The 15,169-nt window shown below is 32.1% G+C and overlaps 1 protein-coding gene across 2 annotated transcripts in view; it reads right to left on the minus strand.

The window, feature by feature from the left end:
- Positions 1-14,385, minus strand: part of LOC107166652 (uncharacterized) — a 56,153-nt gene extending 41,768 nt beyond the window's left edge. The window contains exons 1-2 of one of the 2 annotated variants that reach the window (XM_015515408.2): positions 13,727-14,385; positions 11,242-11,326 (exon numbers count right to left, since the gene is read on the minus strand). The gene's annotated coding sequence lies outside the window, so the exon portion shown is untranslated. The remainder of the gene's footprint in view (positions 1-11,241; positions 11,327-13,726) is intronic. The other variant, XM_089223776.1, reaches the window with a different exon arrangement.
- Between the last annotated feature and the right edge of the window lie 784 nt (positions 14,386-15,169).

Here is a 15,169-nt window from a genome sequence, read left to right on the forward strand (position 1 = left end):
TATAATAATATACTCTCATACATGTATGTGCGACGTGTGTGTGTGTCGTCTCTCAGAGAATCTGCTTTCGCCGCACGCGCGTCGTTATAATTCGCTTGACCGTTTAATCGATCCAATTTTGGACATTGCTAAGACGACGATGGTGAAGAATTTCACTTTGCATAGAAAGTAGACGTTAAAAATAATAATAATAAAATAATCAAACAAAAATTGGATTGACGGAACGACTTCGGCGGGTTCGACGGCGCGGCGATACGGTGATCTTAAAATAATTATGATTTTTTTACTCACGTGGGTATACCATTATTATTACTTGGACTGCAGAAAATGCAGTGGATGAGTGTGTAAAATATAAGACTGTCCACGGTGTGTATTATTATATCGATATATTACAAACCGACAGCAGAGACAATCGCGCACTTCAGTCGTCGGAGATTAACGTTCGATGACCGCTGAGACGACGAAGAACGCAAAATCGACGTATTAATTGGTTATTAACGCACGCGTCGTAGCAGCGGCGGATGACGTTTCGGTAGCATAGTTTTATAATTTTTTTTTTTCACAATATCGTAGTTGTTATTATTATTATTGTTATTAACGCGATTCGCGTTACCTACGTATATATTACATTATTATGCTTGTCGTGAGAAGAAAACGTGTCATTAATATTACGACGTCAAGATAGTCGTATGGCTACTATAATTATAATTTATATGATACGCGCGAGTACCTACGCGTATATAATTTTATGATTTGTATATGCTTCCAATACATATTATATGTATATTATTGAAAATGTAAAGGTAGGTACTTATGAAATGAATCAGACCCGCAAAACTCTTATTCATACGAAACGGATTTTTTAAATTTTGGATTTTTATTTTACTGGCATTGTCAACGTTAAACGAATTTTTCGATAAGACGTATTGAATCTGGTGTCGAGAAAAAGTAGGTTTTCTTATCGACTCGGACAGACCGACAGCGTAGTATGTGTTGTGCTATCAATGATATTACAACATATAGTACAGTATAAATCTACAACTGTTACCATTATATAGCATTTCAAGACCCAGGATGAGCTTTCTTTATACTGCTTTTAATTGTCGTGAGTAGTTTCTGATCGCTGAGATTCATATCCATAACTATAAAGAATACCTATATCAATTAATAAATTAGAATACACTTTGTGTATTTTTCCTATTTTATGCGGTTATATAATATATAATATAGTCACATATAAAATATATATACGATATTCATCGTTGACCATTGGACCATATTTACACTGATTTTCCATTCTGACACTTTTTATACGTCATAATATTATACACATTTGGCACATAAATACGAAGGTATTACAAAATGCATTAATATTAGACTTGTATGTCCTTTTTTTTTCATTATACAGTATAGTTGTTTGTACCTATATAATATGTAATATTACAGCGAATTTCTTTTGGACTCCTATATTCAAAAGACTTGGTCATTTAAATGTATATATAATAGCATACTTATGCATATGTTTACTTTGGTCGCGGTAAGCAGGTATCTGGTAGGTATATGATATCTATAAATAATATATGCCGAACTGCCGTCGCATGAGATGCAAGACTACAGTATTACCATCATACGGCTTAATTACATTCGCACTGGGTGGCGGTCAGCAAAAGATCTGTAGGTATAAAAATTAACATTATTATTTTTTTATTTATTCTAAAACCACCGCCGCTACCGCTGCGTAAATCTTCCATCGCGCTATCGTATTTCTCGTAATCCAATACTACACACGTTATATGGGTCACGAAATAAAATATATTATACATATTACATACCTATACCGAAATCCGCGTAATAACACGTTTCGTATACCTTACACATATTATATTATTATTATAATACACATGATGGTATACAGTGCGTGATCCACTGCGGATGTTAATGTATTTTTCCATTACTCGCCGTGCACCCGTGATCCGAATATGCCCGCGCGCGCGCGCGCGCGCGTGTGTGTGTGTGTGTGTGAATGTTAACCGTTCGTGTCCGCGTACGTGATCCAATATAATATATATATTATAATACGAATTCGCTGCCGTTACTGCTGCTGCTGCTGATGCCCATTATATTATACGCATCATATATTATATTATATGCTATCATCAATCGCCACGCGGTAGTAAAAAAAAAATAATAAATAAATAAAGTAAAAATTATATATAGCAGTATAGTGGTATACATATATATGTACCTATATAATATAACGTGCGTGATGCAGCAGACCAGTATATATTATACTATAATTGTATATTTGTATGTGCGTAAGACTTAAAGCTAATTGATGTTGACGGAGCCCCATCGGGTTTCATTTATTTTTCCCTAGCGGTTAGATTTATTGGCATAAAACGGACCGACAGAGCCTATAATCGACCAGCGCTGTCAATATCATAACTATATTATATAGTACCTATGTAAAGTATACACATACCTAATACAATATTTTGTCACTAAACCATATAATTGTGGCCCTACGCAATAAAAAAAAAAAAAAAAAACAATTCCATGCTAAGACCGTTATGTGTAAGATAATTCTGCAACACATTGTACAATATAATATATAGATACAGATATAGTGTAGTGCACATTATGAGTGGCGTGTAATATCTGCGTATATATACGGCTATATTGCTATAATATATTTTAATGTATACAACTTTAAAATAATAATATCGGGTGCAGAATCGCGTGGACAGGAACTAGAATATAATGTTCTTAATCCTCGACGTGTAGGCATGTGTGATCAATATGCGATAATTAATCGAGATAATATTAATTTATATATACCTGTATGGTCCGATTGCGGTAGAGGTATAGGTGTTATTGTGTAGGAAGTGTTATAATTGTATCACTATATAGTATTATATAATATATATATACTGGTTCCGCTAAAAAGTAAACATTTTCAAATATTATATATATATATATTGGTACTGTAAGCGAAAACGGACGACTTTCTTCAAAACACAACTGCAGGCATAATATATATACATGTATAAATAAAATGTAGGTATATAGAAGTATAATAGGTACAACACACGTTTTTTTCCGATAATGATCATAAACTTGCGGTTTGCGCACGCGCGCGTGTGAGTGTGTATGTATATTTTTTTGTTTTAATTAAAGATATCATTAAGAAATTATAATTAATCATTTAATACCTACATATTCCTATTATGCGATCGTACGAGGCGATAAAAGAAAAATATTTACTCAATCATTGCACGCGTTGTTATTGCTCGCGCGTCATTTGTATTATCTGTAAACGGGTTAATGTGGCACATACGATAATAATATAAAAGAAATAATCGTTTTTGATATCAGTTTTTAATCGAAAGTTATAAAATATTATTTAGGCACCATATTTTTCGTTCGTGTAGATGCGTCATCATACCTTCATACCCAAGGCCGTGATCAAACTAAATGTCTATTCCAAGATACGAAATATTTTGAGGGGCAACCGGTGTCATTTTTTTCGTTACTGTGGAGTTATGTTATATGTTAAGTATGTAATTACTATTACACAATACGACAAGACGTGTTAAAATTCGTTGTACATTATAGTATTACATGTACCTATAACACGCATATAGTCCAGTTTTAAGCTACACCTGTTATAAAAGGAAGAGGAACCGGAGACTTTAACGCCCACAACATTGAACGAATGCAGAATCGGAAAGCACTGTTAAAATGTTTTTAAATTAGGTGCTCGCATTCTTTATAATTTACCATCAAATAATAAATTAATTTCCAAAAAAAAAACAATTAAGTTTGTGACGCTATACATATATGCTTCACATCTATTTTGTTTATGATGTTATAAACGCATTATAACATATATATACATATAATAATGTAAATGGTTATGGAAAAACGCATACATACTTATAAGTTTATTGTATATACCTATATATAATAATATTTAATATTCGTGAAATTTTCAATAAATAAGTAATAATTTGTAAGTTTTTTTATAACTTCAATTCAATATTAAATAGTAAATTAGATTTATTATTTTATATTTTTTGCGGTTAAAACTTAAAATTAAAAACCATTATGTCGTTATACGAATATATAATACATACATTTATAAGATATAGATATACCCAACTATAAATATCTTAAATATGTGAGCAGTTTATATTTTTACCGGCCTCACTATACCGTGTGCTGTACATCTGATATCATAAGTGTTGATGAAAAAAAATGAATGTATAAAAACATCATAATTTGTTTACTTTCAGTAAGTCAATGTACACAACAACTACGCATGACAGGTATATATATTGTGTACCTATACTTAATATAACCTATATACCTGTTTTATAGTGAGTTACATGCTTAACTGTATCAAAAATGTTAAAGACTTAATAATTTATCGCACTGTTTGTCAGTGTTGCAGGAATTGAATAAATTTATAATATTACGTGTGACCCATAAGTTTATCACCTATTGAGGTCCTATTAGATATAAAAATGTATAAAATTGTATGTCATAAAAATTATAAATATTATAGTACTAATGCTGAAGTGGAATCAATACCTTAATAATAATAGTATAATATAATATGTACAGTGTACACTTGAATACATGATATATTATGTGTATTATACATGACAAGTTTTGTTGAAGCTCAATTTTATAAACTCTATTTTACAATAATAACTTATGAAATATTTGACATATAATGATAATCGTTGCTGACGCAAGTACATATAAGGCATATAATATATATATATATGTATGTATATATAGGTAGGAGTTTGAATAACGTATAAACGCTATCGTTCTATTAGTCGTCCATTAGCATAATAGTGTATACCTAGCTATATGGCTAGATATAGTGCCCGGATAGATCCTATTATGATCTAACTCTATATCTGCCCTATAAAGGGGCCAACGACCGGCAAAAAATATGAACAAAAGCACGGTTCGTTATAAATGTATATATTTTTACATACGGTTATTCCTTTTTTCCTTTCTCTCTCTGCTCTGCACCTATTCGGAATAAGTAAATTGGATCAAAGATGAATGGACCGGACATCGATCGATCAAACCTGATGAAACTGAAAGTTGCGTTGCTGATCAATCCACTGTTTTATGCTAATATTTTTCAGTTCGACGCCTCTTATTCGTATATATTCACATCTATGATATTTTAATACCAGTAGCTCGATTTCCTCCTCGAATACCCACGCCCCTGTCAAAATACAGTAAAACCAGTCCCTGGAAAAATCTGACGTGTATCTAATCTATCTTCAGTATGTATATTATATTCTATACTATATGTATTTTATATTATGATCGATATCCATTAAACACCATTAGCCAAAATGCATAGAATGCATATTGATATTATATTAGTGTTATAATATGGATATATGAACCTCCCTCATCAGCATGTAATCTACATTCTGTATGTATATATATCATCGTATTTATTTTATTTATTTATTTAGCTATTATAATTATTACAGATTATAATTTTTTCAAATAAAAAATAGCTTAACATACAATTAGGTATTTTATAAATACTATACATTATACTTAAATGATTTGGTTGTAATGAGAAAATCGGGTGTGTTATTATATTTTATGTTGTTATTAATGTCATATAATATGACTCATAAATAATGATTATTTTAATATTGGATTCGGTCGGTTAGGACCGAATGTTGTAATCTCATGTAATGTATTATACCCAAAGTAATATAAATTATAATATTGTTCGCGACAGCCACTACTGCCAAACACTAATAATAGCATCATGACATCGATAATATAATAATTATTATAATATATTTTTTATTTTTATTAGTTTATATCGTATGGAAGAAAACTATAAAGAGAAATATAAGCATATAAAATATATCAATCAACAAGAGTAAGTATATTACATATATAACATGCGTAATGTATAATAATTGCGTGTACCCAGTCGGGACCAGTTTTCGGGAATCTCATTTGAATATCAATGACAATAATACTTTTGCTGTTATTTTATTATTTATTTTGTTTTTACTTTAATTGGCTGTGAAATCACGACTTCCCGCGGAAGTCATCACAATAATACAATATATGTGTAATTGTAACAATCAGCTGAAGTGTAGTGTGTAAATAAATTTACAAATAAATATATAGTTACTATGTAACATAGTAGGCACATAATATATTATATTATAATGCCGAGATTGAGCTACGGTGCACGTGTCCATGTGCGTTACAGTCAATTACGTACACGTTTATGACTATAAGTATATAAACGCGTACTACCGATAAAATATTATTATGTGTTATACTCATAATAATAATAATAATAATAATATGCAATAATGTGTGTTAAGATAAAAGTTACGGCTTGCAGACGTACATACATATGTACATATATATATATATCATATATTATATAGTACTCGTCGGACATGTGTGATATACTCACACAACATCATTATTGATATTGCGAGGCAAATATTAGGTATATATTATATTGCTCTAGTACCGAACTCTCATTAGTCATTACGAACAAAATGGCAATATACCCATTTTCATAAATATTATAATATTGTATAGTATATCCGATTACAACCCTGTAATAATAACACTAATAATTGTTATTTTTACTATTATTATTATTATCATCATCATCGTCTCAAATGAGCAATGAGCATCGTATGTATATGGGTACACGTGAATCTTTCGACACGTCTGATGATAATGATAATGATAATGGTAATAATAATAACACAAGTGCAAAACGTCCGAGCGATTCGATTTGATACAGTTTGCGAAACATTCCTTTCGTCCAATTAAGGCGAAAGCGAAATAATTTGCAACCGGCTAGTCGGTTTACGAGGTTTTTACAAAATAAAATCACTTACGTTATACCTATATAATATAATATATATATTACGATCTGTATCATATACATATTATATACCAATACCGCTGTAACTAATCGATGTACCTATATAATTGTGATATCGTACACCGAATGACGTCGGTTATATAGGTAATACACTATACACGCTGTATAGCATATCATTAATATTATATGATTCGATTTCGTCAAGAATATACATATCATTGTTATATTGCTGTATAGCTTTAAACAATTTATACAGTGAGTTTACAGGTGATTCGTTTAACTATAGGCTAATTCAAAAATGTAAAGTTAATCATTTTTCATGTTTTTAAAACAAAACTTTGTATGATATTAATGATAATAAATAATAATACATTATCGAATAATATAGCTTACCCTTAAAATCAGGCATGATATAGTCTATAATTATCACAAGGTATATCTCAGTATCTGCCCACCAATTAATTTTAACTGATAACTGTAATTTATATTCATTATAATAAACTCACTGACTTCTTTATAGGTAACTAATTATTTAAAAAACTGGATCAAACTGTATTAATAAAAATGTAATTTTAAAATATTGACCAACATATAAAGTAGGGTAGGTATAGGTATAGGTAGTATTATATATTTATATGAGGGGGTGTAGTGATAGGGTGGATTAAGGCGTCGGTTGTGAAGCCCACGGTCGCCGGTTAGGTTAGGTTATGACATGGCAGAAACCTACGGGTGTCCATTCGAAATTCTGCCAAAACATCCATGGATTCGTGCACGAATACCAAAACCAACAGTTCCCTCCCCGACAGTTCCACAGGCTAATGGCCCTTGTTGTCGAAACCTCAACCCCCAATAAAAAAAAATATATATATATAAATACGTAGATATTCGTAATAAAAAAAAAAAAACTGAAAATTTATGTTTTAAATTTTAAATTTAAATTTAGAAAAAAATACCATTGATTTATTTTTAGTTTTAATATTAAACTCACTGAAAAATAAAAATCCCATTATTTTTTTGTAGAAAAATAAATCTTATTTAAATCGTTTTCTTGGGTTTTTAATTTACTTTTGGATAGTCCATTTATTTTATTTTAAAATTATTTTATAATATATTTAATATTTATAAGCTTTTGAAGATAAGACGATTGGATTTAAAAAGTAGGTACTTATACTATAAAAGTACCTGAAAGTACGAAACTTTCGAATTTAAACCTATAAACGCTATTATATTATATTGTATATTATAATAATAATACATTATGATAATCTGATAAATAAATTAATAATTTTAGAAAAAAATTTTACATCCTATCATGAAAAACTAAAAATAGAAATTATTAATAAAATAGGTATAAAAAAATAAACACTGGTATAAAATAAGTATGAAATAGGTAATGTAAAAGTATAGAGTTGGTATGTATACGGCTGTAATACATATAGTGACGACAATCGAGAATCATGTACAATATTATACTGCAGTTATGTTATATTGGCAATACATTCTTTTTGTACCTATTTATTTTTATTCTTTTTTTTTTCTTTTTTTCGACAATAGTAGCTATTACGAAATTATTAACGTTTGAGGATACTATACCTATATACAACAAAGTAATTTGTCGTAACCCGGAAAACCCTCGTTTTTCATTCGTTTTGTGCCTTACCTAAACGACCACGATGGGCAAACAATATGTATATAATAATAATGTATAATAGACGTGATGACGTAACGGAACCAATCTGTAACACTTTCGATTTCGTCGATTTCAATTTTTTTTTTTACACATTTTATTCCGTCTACGCGTTCTACCTCTTACCGCTGATTTTACACAAATATATTATATGTGTACATTACATATTACATACATTATATTATGATGATGTATATATATATATGTTTATAACGTTTAGTTTAATCTATATTTATACCTACCTACTATTTAGATTACATGCAAATTGATTGTGACATCACAGCCAATTCACAGGTAACAGTAATAATTGTGTGTATGTATTTTTCGAATCTGGAAGGTGTATAATTACGATCAGAGTAATGTGAAAAAAAAATTTAAGAAGTATACGGCTGTAAAAGGTATCGTATGTATATCTCAAAAACCACGTGGTTACAAGAGCACTGGCTTTAACTGTTGTTTCAGAGTTGCTTATAAGTTATAATTAATAAATTATATAATAATAACGTATATAGGAGATATACATATTATAGGCATGCTGTATCAATATCTACCGATTAATTTTATTTTTCCCATTTTTTATCGAAATGAAATAATTTTTCAACATCGTCCTGGGATTATGACAATATTACAACGGCCACCCATTGACCAAATTATTATCCACATGCGCGCCAGATACTCATAGGTATATAATATAAAAATAGGTTTAGTGTTTATTATGCCGATACGTGCAACCACTCGGTCGCGTGTGTGTATATATTATTATAATACTGAAAAAAATAATACGCCATAGGTATACATTCATACATATATATATATGTATATATATATCGGTATCTCGTAGTCTGTGACCTAAAAATTACCATCCCGTGAATTGGTAATGTGCTTTTGAAAAATAAATAGAATATTATCTCGTAATAGAATGGAATATTATTATACTGTTATTATGATTATTATTCCTCTCTTTCGGTCATTCTGTCGGTCGTCGTCTCGGATGTCTTATTTTTTAGTTTTCAGTATGCCTGACGCCTTTTACATATTATATATGTATATAATATATTATAGGTACCTAGGTATATTGGAAATATTCAGCGGCATGAATTCACGCATACTTTCATCTGGACGTACCTACGTATTTTATGAATAAACTAATTTTTCTAGTATGACATAATGACTTGACATATATATTATTATTATTATTATTCTAGCGAAATATAACGTGTCCCGAAAGATGAATAGATCCTGACAAAAGAATTAGATTGTTATACTCATTATTGTCTTAAGCATCATATTCTATACTTACTACTCTGACAGCTTTTTTGTGGACACGGATTCATCACGTTTATATTTCACTATGCATATACATATAGGTAGGTACGCCTGGAGTTAATACTTTATAAACTCTTACAATTACTTTATTATTACTTTGTTGTTTGTCCGACCGAAAGATAGCAATACTCATTTATGCATAATATTAAACGACTCGATCGTTTTTTTTTTTTTTTTACCATTATTAAAAATCATTAGATAGGTAGGTACCACGATAAATATTATTTTTGTTACTAGTTATTATTTGTATAATCTCATGATATACCTGATGTGAACATTAAAGTAATATTTTTACAGTGGTATAACTGTATATAAGTGACGATTTGCTACAAAAATAATACAACTATACTATATAATCTATTTTTACCGTCTCACGATCATATTATTATAATGTTTATGATTTAACCTTAATCTAAGTCTTTATGCGTAACTAATTCATTGTTGATATTAAAATTAGTTCTCATCCGCTTAAAAGAGTTATATATACAATATTCGCTATACAGGTAACCTGCTTTACAGTATTATTAGTGAGACAACACACAAAATCTGTAATATGTATATTGTACATTATTGTGCACAACTCTGAAATGTTAATAGGTAATACGCGTTTACTGAAATATTTCATAATATCATTTTTACTTTTTGACGAATTAAATTCACATGCGCTGCGAATACCGCAAATAATATTAAAAAAACAGATAAATACCTAATCTATTATTATTATTATCAATAAAATCTGCTGGACAACCGCGACTCTGCGTGGAAATCCACTCACCAAACATCGCGGGAGATTAAATAATATCGTAATTACAAGTACACGACATAAAAGAAGTGCTTCTGGGGGGGACGCGCGGGTATTGGATTAACCATTGTTTCGTGCGTCGCCCCGGAGGTATTATTTATGTAATATGTATATTGTATATATATTATGTGTACGATCGGAACTTGTGATAACCATCACAATTTTCTATATTATTATCAAATAGGTATATAAGCTGGATTATATATCTACCTACATAATGTTTTTCTCTCCACTCGGAGGCCGAAGAAAATGTTGAAAAACGTTCCAATTGTTAATAATATTATTATCACTACTAATATATATTTATAATCTAACTATAGGTATATTCGTCTCGAATTGACACGAAATGATTATTACGTGAATTATTGTTGTTGTGACTATTATTTTGATGAATTTCGAAACGGCAGCCAGAGTAGGCCCACAACGAGAAATCGATTGGGCAACTACAATGACTACAGCAGTGGCAACGAAAATGTTTCCCCAAGAGAGACGTCATAATTTTATACCTACTTGTTGCTTACGGTTACGTGATGTATTTAATAACGGATGATCATTAACCCCGATCGCACTGGACGATGATAGGGACACACGGCAACTGCAACCAAGAACAATACCTCGTTTGTAACCACAGTAGATACATATTATTATTGTTATTATAATAGATATTATGTTAACCCATATTTATTTCGTTAATTTATTGTTGTTTGTTTGTTTTTAATTGTATTATAAAATAAACTATACTGGATTTATTCAATTAATATAGTATATTTAAGTGATATAATATTATTTATTAATCATATTAATCACGTGATGGATCATCGTGTTCATTATGTCTTTATTTTTTTCTTAACATCCAGGAAATATTGTATCATAACTTTAGCTCGCGTAAATCGTGAAACCCGATCTGGTCACGTATAGTAGGTACTCATATACAATGTACGTCCGACAATGACCCCCCGAGTGCGCTAATGTTTTTTAATAATGTATCATTTTGTTTTTCAATGTACCAATGACGCTAACCTGACCTAACCTATACCTAGGCATACATATTTTCGTCTCTTTCCATGTTGTCTGTATATTAGCTCGTCGGAGTTTTACATAAAGTATAAACAATGCCACGCGCTGGCCGATCTCGCAAAGTCGAACGAGAAACGTGCCGTTTGGGAGCGGCCGTGCGGAAAAAATCGAGTCCTGTTGCACAACCACGGGAGATATCGCATTTTATACACAATACATTATATAGGTATATATCATTATATTATATGAGGAGAACAATATTTTCGTGAAGAATTTATAAATGTGACCGAAAATGTCGCGGTGAATCGGTATTGTTCTTTGTGAACACAACGACGTATATAATATAGTCGCGCGGTGGATTATACGTATTACGAAATAGAGTTTGCTATTTTTTTTGGCTTCTTCAATACGCTTGTGGTTTTTATTCTCATTCTTATTTTTTTTTTTTTTTACTACGAAATGTGTAACGAAAAAAGTAATCAATCATTCGTGACACAAAAGAACCGCGTGAATAAGAATAGAGGTGACGGGGAACAATAACGATTGGGAAAAGTGAATTCGGATGAGAAAACTCGGTCAACGAAACAAAAAGTGATGGGGAGCGAGAGGAAAACCTCGACAATGTACAATGTATAACAATAAAGTACCGATTACGTGAGTTTTCCTAAAAAATAGTCTCATATTATATGATTACTTATAGATAGATGTAATTTTAAGTATATAATAGTGGCTATCATTATTATAGATACTCTAATAGTAGTACCTAATACCTACCTACTCTTAATTACAAATTTATTTTCATAATTAAATATATAACTCGATGGATGTTGTATTATAAATTGATATAATTAGTTCTGTAATATCTAATGTATTAGGTATAAAGAATATCCTATAGCAAATCAAAATTGCTCAGCTCAATTTGCATAGATACCTATAAGTACCTATACTTCTATTATTATATTTTTTCCTTTAATCGCTTTTATTTCGAGTACCGTTTCGAAAATCAAAAAATGACATCTTTAAAGTACCAGTTTAAGAAGATTACCTTTCAGAAAAAATGCTACACTTGACACTTTTGAGCAAGTTTAGAGGAAGAAAAAGTGTTAACAGAATAAAAAAAAAGAAAAAGAAATAAACATCATTGTAAAACCAATACATTCCTCGCTCCGCTCAGAATCTAAAAAATATATTAAAGGTCGTAATTTAATATATTAATCAAATCACGTTTTTTTAGGTAGCTACCTACCTACGTTATGAAATTAGCTACAAAACGTATAAAGCCATAAATTACTATTTTATAATTTATAGAAAATTGTATACTCAAAAATAAATAGTGAATATTATTTTCTATAGAAATATGTCTAATAGAATAAATTTCGATGTATAACTCAAAATTATATTGTCCAAGGTACCTACATAAAATTGAATAAATGTATGAACTTATGATATAAATAATTAAATAGGAAGATTAACTAATATCGATATTATTATAGATCTATATAATTTATTGTAAACACATCGATAAAAAAGTTCATCATGTTAGTTATGTTTCAAATTTTTTTCAATAACGTATAAAATATAAATATTGGTAATATTATTATTATTTTAGATAAATATAATTGTTTTCTAATTAATATTTCATATTAAATAGGTATAGGTATAAATAAAATATATAAGTATTTGGTACATATATAAATTGAAGTTCGGTATTTTTTTTTCTATTGGTTTTACCTGGTAAATATGTTTTTCGGTATCTACTTATTCACTTGAAAAATTCCTCTACAGTTAAATTTATTTCATATTTTCCAAAAAAATGTAAATTTATGAATTTTAAGAACTTTTCTAAGAAAAAATTTACTTCAAAATAAATAAATAAATAAAATAGTATTATTAAGTAAAGTTATACTATATTGATGCCTTTATAATAAATTAATATTGAAATATAGAACCTAACGGCTAACCAAAAAAATATTCTTACCCGATGATCGGTCGAGTGTCGGCGGGGCAGCAGATCACGCGTCGTCCGTGTCGTTATTGTTATCCTCACGCGGAACGCACTTGGACACTTCAAAAGTTTAGACGGTCGTCACGTAACGAATATTTAATATTAGCATCCGCGTGGCCATGTCGCAGTGGACGGCACAAAAAACACCGAACGTTTTTTTTGTTCGCCGATCGATCGACAAAAAACCGAAAGACGAAAGATGCGAATAAGAGAAAACGAACGAACAAACGAACAAACCAAATCGCACGAAAACAATATCGATAACTGTGCAACGGTAAAATAATAAATAATAATATTATTTCGTATAAAGTGCACGCGAACGAATTATTATACCCACGAGGTTTACACGATCACTGCGCGGTCCGATATTCTAACGATCTGGCGACGATCGATGTTATTCGCGATTATTGCCTATAACCATTATCTCATTTTTTATTATGATCGTCGTCGCGCGTCGTGTGCGTTGTGCGGTGTGAGCCGCGACGTCGAGAGAGTGTTGTTCGCGTATCGGATGCGTCTGTTCCACTGCCGGGCCGGAGGACAACCCAGTTTCGCCCGGCGCGTCTTCGTCGTCCGCCGCCGCCACCGTTACCTACCGACGAGTTCCCCCCACCGGCCGCCCGTTCGTCCGTCCGGCCGAACCGATCCCACTCGAGTCGAGTATAGCGCGAAAAAATAACGTTAGCGGCGCGCGCGCGGTCAGTTACAGTATAATAATAATAATAATAATACACGAACTATACATAAAACGCGAGCGAGAGCGCGCACACGCACGCGGTATATACCGCAACAAACGGCCGGGATACCGCCACCGCCGCCGTACACTTTTGCTTTCCGCGCCCGGGTGACACGCGACTCATCTCTCTCGCTCGCACGGTGGCCCAGTTACACCGACCGGAGGAGGCGGCGGCGCGGTGTCTGACGTTGCGGTTTGCGGAAGAGTGGTCGCGGTGGAAGTGGCGTAGGAGTAATCGCCGTCGTCGTGGGGTGGGGGAGAAGTCAGCGGGGCGGGGCCGTTTCACGGCGAGCGGGGCGAAACGGGGCGGCGCCCGGATCGCCCGGCAGTGGGGCACGGTGACGGGTTGGCCGTCGAGCGCGTTACCGCGGCGCCGACGCTGTAGCGCCTGCGAAGTCCGCGACGGTCGGTGTATCGGACGCGTGCTGCCGGTGCTGCCCGCGGTGGCCGCATCGGTGGTGCCGGTGAGAGGAAGCCCCCGAAGGACGACCGCGATGCTCCGAATTCGCGCGGTGTCGTGGTCGGCACTTGGCAGTGCAGTGCGCCGCTGACGTCGGTTGTGCGCGCTCGCGCTTGCGCTTGTAGCCTATTCGTGTAGGCACCTATTTCTTGTTAGTATTGCAAGTGTAAAATTGTACCAACTTGTTAATATAACAAAAAGAAAGATAATATGTACCTAC

Source organism: Diuraphis noxia, unplaced genomic scaffold, assembly GCF_037042655.1.
Source record: "Diuraphis noxia isolate RWA-SAM2 unplaced genomic scaffold, SU_Dnox_SAM2 contig0003, whole genome shotgun sequence".
Taxonomy (NCBI): domain Eukaryota; kingdom Metazoa; phylum Arthropoda; class Insecta; order Hemiptera; family Aphididae; genus Diuraphis; species Diuraphis noxia.